This window comes from Lithobates pipiens, unplaced genomic scaffold (assembly GCF_037356315.1).
Source record: "Lithobates pipiens isolate NorthernLeopardFrog02 unplaced genomic scaffold, aLitPip1_a1.2 Scaffold_35, whole genome shotgun sequence".
Classification (NCBI taxonomy): domain Eukaryota; kingdom Metazoa; phylum Chordata; class Amphibia; order Anura; family Ranidae; genus Lithobates; species Lithobates pipiens.
The window spans coordinates 17,436,646-17,442,702 of NW_027507811.1; positions in this window are offsets into that span (position 1 = coordinate 17,436,646).

Below are 6,057 nucleotides of genomic sequence, written 5' to 3' on the forward strand. Positions count from 1 at the left end.
AGTTTAGAGAAAGGGACAGGACGGTGTGTGCTGCAGGGACAGTCAGTTTAGTCATTAGCTGTTACTATCAGGTCCACAAAAGTGCTATTTCAATTATTGTTCCAGTAGCCTCTGTTTTGTCAGTTTATATAGGGACAGGCAGGAAGCTGTGTGTGAGGCAGTGAGGGTCAGGCGCTCTCAGGACACTGGCACATGGCTCCGCAGTGTGGGCTTTTTTTAACGTGTCCGCTGCTGACAATAGCGTTGCCATCTGCAATCTTTGCAGTCAACGCATTAGTCGCGGTAAGCCCAACACTCACCTAGGGACGACCACCTTAAGAAGGCACATGGGCAGCCATCACCGAGCCGAGTGGGAGCAACGGAACACACAAAGCCACACTGCAGGCTCTCACCGTCCAGCCTCGTCTTCTACTTCTCCTCACAATTGTCCTCCACTCCACCTTCCATCACGTGAAGCTCACGTTTTTCTGCAAAAAGGCAGGCTTCCGTGGGCCTAATGTTCGAGTGTAAAAAAAATGATGACGCCGGATAACCCTCTTGCCCAACGGTTGACGGCTGGCTTGTCAGAACTCATAGCCCGCCAACTACTGCCATATAAACTGGTGGACTCGGAGGCCTTTCGCAAATTTGTGGCCATTGGAACACCACAATGGAAGGTCCCAGGAAGGAAGTATTTCTCAGAGAAGGGCATCCCAGAGCTATATGGCCATGTTCAGCGGCAAGTGAATGTATCTCTGGCACACAGTGTCGGTGCCAAGATACATCTGACCACAGACACGTGGTCTAGCAAACACGGGCAGGGAAGGTATATCACTTTTACTGCCCACTGGGTGAACCCTCTGACGGCCATCAAGCATGTAACCCGTGGCACCCGTGTAGATTTGGTTTTACCGCCACGGATTGCATGCAGGCCTGACTCTTCTTCTCCTCCTCCTACTCCATCCTCCTCCCTCTCCTCCTCGGCTGACTCCTCCTTTTCTGCTGCTCCGCTGCGCCGCCCAAGCTCCCCAGAACCTATTCGACATGCCAGGTGAGACGTTGCCATGCCGTGCTGCGTCTGTTGTGCCTGGAAGCCAAGAGCCACACTGGCCCGGCACTCCTTTCAGCTTTGCGTTCACAGGCAGATCAGTGGCTAACACCGCTCAATTTGACAGTTGGTAAAGTGGTGTGTGACAACGGTGCCAATCTGCTTAGCGCATTGAAACAGGGCAAAATCACGCACGTGCCATGCATGGCACATGTCTTAAACTTGGTCGTGCAGCGATTCGTTGTCAAATACCCTGGGGTTCAGGACATCTTGCGGCAGGCAAGGAAAATCTCAGCCCATTTCAGAAGATCTTACACGGCCATGGCTCGCCTTGCTGACATTCAGTGGTGACACAATCTGCCGGTCAGACGTCTTATTTGTGATTGCCCGACGCGATGGAACTCAACCTTCTATATGCTTGATGAGCTGCTCCAGCAGAAGCGTGCAGTTAACGTCTACCTGTATGAACTCTGCGGCAGAACCGGTTCTGGGGAACTGGGTTTTTTTTCACTGCGCCAGTGGCTGCTCATGCGCGACGCATGCAGACTTCTGCGCCCATTTGAGGATATCCCCAAACTGGTCAGTCGCAGCCATGGCGCCACCAGTGACATGGTACCTTTATGCCTTCTTTATGGAGCGTGCATTGCGTCGTGTCATTGATCAAGCTGTGGAGGAGCAGGAGCGGGAAGATGATGGAAGTCGCAATGCTGGATGAATTCCCAGGGGGGGCTACTCTATCTGAGACAAGTCAACAACAGGAGTCTGAAGAGGAGTCAGAGGAGGATGGTGCCGGGGCGGATGAGGAGGAGCAAGAAGAGCATGCTTTAAACCTTTCTGGGATCCCTGTTGTGCGTGTATGGGGAGAGGAGAATGAAGAGGACGACATTATCCTGGATGATGAGCAGGAGCCAGGCCACCACACCGCTTCCACTTTAGTGCAAATGGGGGCCTTCATGCTCCAGTGTTTTTAATAGGGACCCCCCTATAAAAAGCATAAGGGTCAAGGACCAGTACTGGGTGGCAACGTACTTAGACCCCCGGTACAAACACAAAATGGCGGAAATGTTACCGCCGTCACAGAGGGCTGTCAAAATGCAGCACTTCCAGGCCTTGCTTTGAGAAATGCTGCATTCTGCTTTTGCATGCGCTGGCAGAGGAGCAATTCCCACCCCCATTGAAGGAGTTGCGGGTACCAATCCAACAGCGCCTGGAAGAAGAGGCCGGTTTGAAGATGTGTTGGTGACTTCGGATATGAGGTCATTCTTTCAGCCGACCCATCGTCAGGTCTCATCCGGATCCAGCATCAGGGAACGCCTAGACCGTCAGGTGTCCGACTACATCAGGTTAACGGCCGATGTGGACGCTCTGAGGAGTGATGAACCCCTGGACTACTGGGTGGGCAGGCTTGACCTCTGGCCAGAGCTTGCCCAATTTGCAATCAAACTGTTGGCTTGCCCCTCATCCAGTGTCCTGTCCGAAAGGACGTTTAGCGCAGCAGGGGGGATCGTGACTGATAAGCGTACTCGCCTAGCTCACGACAGTGTTAACTACCTCACATTTCTAAAAATGAATGAGGCATGGATCTCGGAGGAATTCAACACATGTGACCAGTAGACCATGTATATGTCTATAAACTATTTTTTTAATCGAGCACAGAGACCTTCTTTCTTCATTTGGCTCACTTCCTTGTCCAAAAAAAGCACACCGTACTATATGCCCGTACCCTCCTCTTTGAAGAGGTTGAGCGGTGTCATATTTCTACTGGGGCTGCTTATTATGAGGGGCTCCCACCATCCCTGTGCTGTGCTGACATCCTCCTGGGGCTGTACCTCTGCTGTGCATATTATGAGGGGCTCCCACCATCCCTGTGCTGTGCTGACTTCCTCCTGGGGCTGTACCTCTGCTGTGCATATTTTGAGGTGCTCCCACCATCCCTGTGCTATGCTCATTATGAGGGGCTCCCACCATCCCTGTGCTGTGCTGACTTACTCCTGGGGCTGCTTATTATGAGGGGCTCCCACCATCCCTGTGCTATGCTCATTATGAGGGGCTCCCACCATCCCTGTGCTATGCTGACATCCTCCTGGGGCTGCTTATTATGAGGGGCTCCCACCATCCCTGTGCTATGCTCATTATGAGGGGCTCCCACCATCCCTGTGCTATGCTCATTATGAGGGGCTCCCACCATCCCTGTGCTATGCTCATTATGAGGGGCTCCCACCATCCCTGTGCTATGCTCATTATGAGGGGCTCCCACCATCCCTGTGCTATGCTGACTTCCTCCTGGGGCTGCTTACGGTGCAGGTGTCAGTGCTCTCTGTCACGGTGCTGCTGTCAGTGCTGTATATCACGGTGCAGGTGTCATTGCTGTATGTCACGCTGCTGATGTCAGTGCTCTCTATCACGGTGCTGCTGTCAGTGCTGTATATCATGGTGCTGGTGTGAGTGCTTTATGTCACGCTGCTGATGTCAGTGCTCTCTATCACCGTGCTGCTGTCAGTGCTGTATATCACGGTGCTGGTGTCAGTGCTTTATGTCACGCTGCTGATGTCAGTGCTCTCTATCACGGTGTTGGTGTCAGATGACTCTATCACGGTGCAGGTGTCATTGCTGTATGTCACGCTGCTGATGTCAGTGCTCTCTATCACGGTGCTGCTGTCAGATCACTCTATCACGGTGCAGGTGTCATTGCTGTATGTCACGCTGCTGGTGATCATCTCCTGCACCCTCTTCTTTGCCTACCCTGACCTTCCCTCTCCTCCATTGCCTTCATGCGCTCCACAGTGCTGAATTGTCACAACAATTTCCCATATAAAAAAAGAATGCTTGTAGTTGTCGATCCCAGATTCACCTCATACATGTGTTATGTCATTGGCCATGTGGTGGGACTATGTTTGCACAGCTATTAATTATTTTGTGGCTGCAAATTTGACCTGTAGGTTTGCGAAGTTTGCCTCCCATTGAAGTCAATGGGGCCCTCCACGAACGTTCCGGTTCGCGAACTATCGGCCGCGTTCGCGAAACGTCCCGTCGGAAGTTCGTCCATCACTAATAATAAATATTTGCCTCAGGTTACCTATAAATATAGGTCAATGTAATAATATAACATTAGGATGCAGTCAGATGTGAGTACATCATTTTATTACTAGGAACCAACTCAAATTATTCCAACGGCCTCTGCGGCAGTCAATAAGAAAATCGCCATTGAGAAGAATGAGGAACAGAGAAAGGGGGGAGAGAAGAGAGAGAGGGGGAGAGAGAAAAAGGAGGAGGAGAGAGAGGTGGGTATACAGGGAGATCTACAGAGAGAGAGGGGTATATAGGGAGATATACAGCAAGAGGTATACAGGGAGATATACTGAGAGGAGTATACAGGGAGATATACAGAGAGTTATACAGGGAGAAAGGTACAGAGAGGATATAATATAAAAGATGGAGGGAGGAGAGACCTTCAGGGTAATAACGTGTGATCTGCTTGCAGCTCCTCCTATTCACTTCACTTTCCCGTCCTCCAGTTCCTGCTTCCTGGTCACATGTTTCCTGTGACATCACAGAGCAATCTATACTATAGGAACTAGACGATACTCCTGGGTGAGAGGTGAGTTGTGAGGAAGTAAAAAGAAAACATTGTTGGAACTGGCAGCAGAGGAAGTAATAATATTAATTTATTTAGAAGGACACAAGGATCTCTACAAGGACGTCATGATGGACAATCAGCCGCCCCTCACATCACCGGGTAAGAGGAGACTTTATTGTAAAGGAGAGAGCAGTACGGAGGCTCCACCTAGATCCCCCATCATCTGATAAACACATAGAAACAATGTATTCAGTCAGTGTGTGTGTTTCCTACAGATGGATCCAGTAATGGGAACCCACCAGAGAGATGTCCCCGTCCTCTGCATTCCCGGGATTCCACACAGGAAGGTCACACCATCCCCCACCATCATCAGGTAGATGAGGAACAATCACTGATAGTATCATTAGGATCTGTACATTATCTGCATTGTTACCATTGATGTCATTTTTATTATATATTCAGAGTGGAAACCTGAGAGATTCTAAAGTTGAGGTTAAAGATGAGATAAAAGATGAGGATGATGAGGATGGGGTGATGGAGGAAGAACACAAAGATCTGTACCAGGACACCATGGTGGAGTCATCCAGCTACAGAAACCCACCAGAGAGATGTCCCCGTCCTCTGTATTCCCTGGATTCCACACAGGAAGATCACACCATCCCCCACCATCATCAGGTAGGTGGGACTGAGAAATTAGAACTCAAATACGTTGTAGAATTCTACGCTTCGAAATAGCATTCTTTTATTTCATCTTTTGTTTCCTTTTATAAATCCGTTTTATCACATTTGGGGTTTAGGGTGAACAACTGAAAGACATCAAAGTTGAGGTTAAAGTAGAAAAAGAAGAGAAGTCCGGGGATCCGCAGTCTATGAAGGAGGGTGATCCTCTGTATTCCCGGGATTCCACACGGGAAGATCACACCATCCCCCACCATCATCAGGTAGATGGGACTGAGCAATTACAACAGAAAAGTATTCTAAGCTGTGAGATGATATTTTTCTATTAAATCTCTTGCTCTATTTATATATTGTTCTTTCATGTTTGGGGTTTAGGATGAGAGATTTCCCCCTCCTCTGTATTCCCGGGATTCCATACAGGAAGATCACACCATCCCCCACCATCATCAGGTAGGTGGAAGACACATCGCTGGTCCTCTTCATCCTTGTGTTCTTCCAATGGAGGGAACATACTGAATGACGTGTCATTTGTGTCCTTTATGTCTGCCTTGAGTTGACCTTAATAGATATTTTCTATTATTTTTGGTGAAGAGTGAAGAACGGATTAATATAAAATCTGAGGTTAAAGAAGAAGAAGTAGAGACGTATGTGGGGGGTGATCAGCCATTCATGGAGGAGGTCGGGATGATTATGAAAAGTGAACAGGAAGAGATTTCTCTAGCTATTGACACAGGTAAGCAACACACACTATGGAGAAAACAGGTCAAAGTCTCAT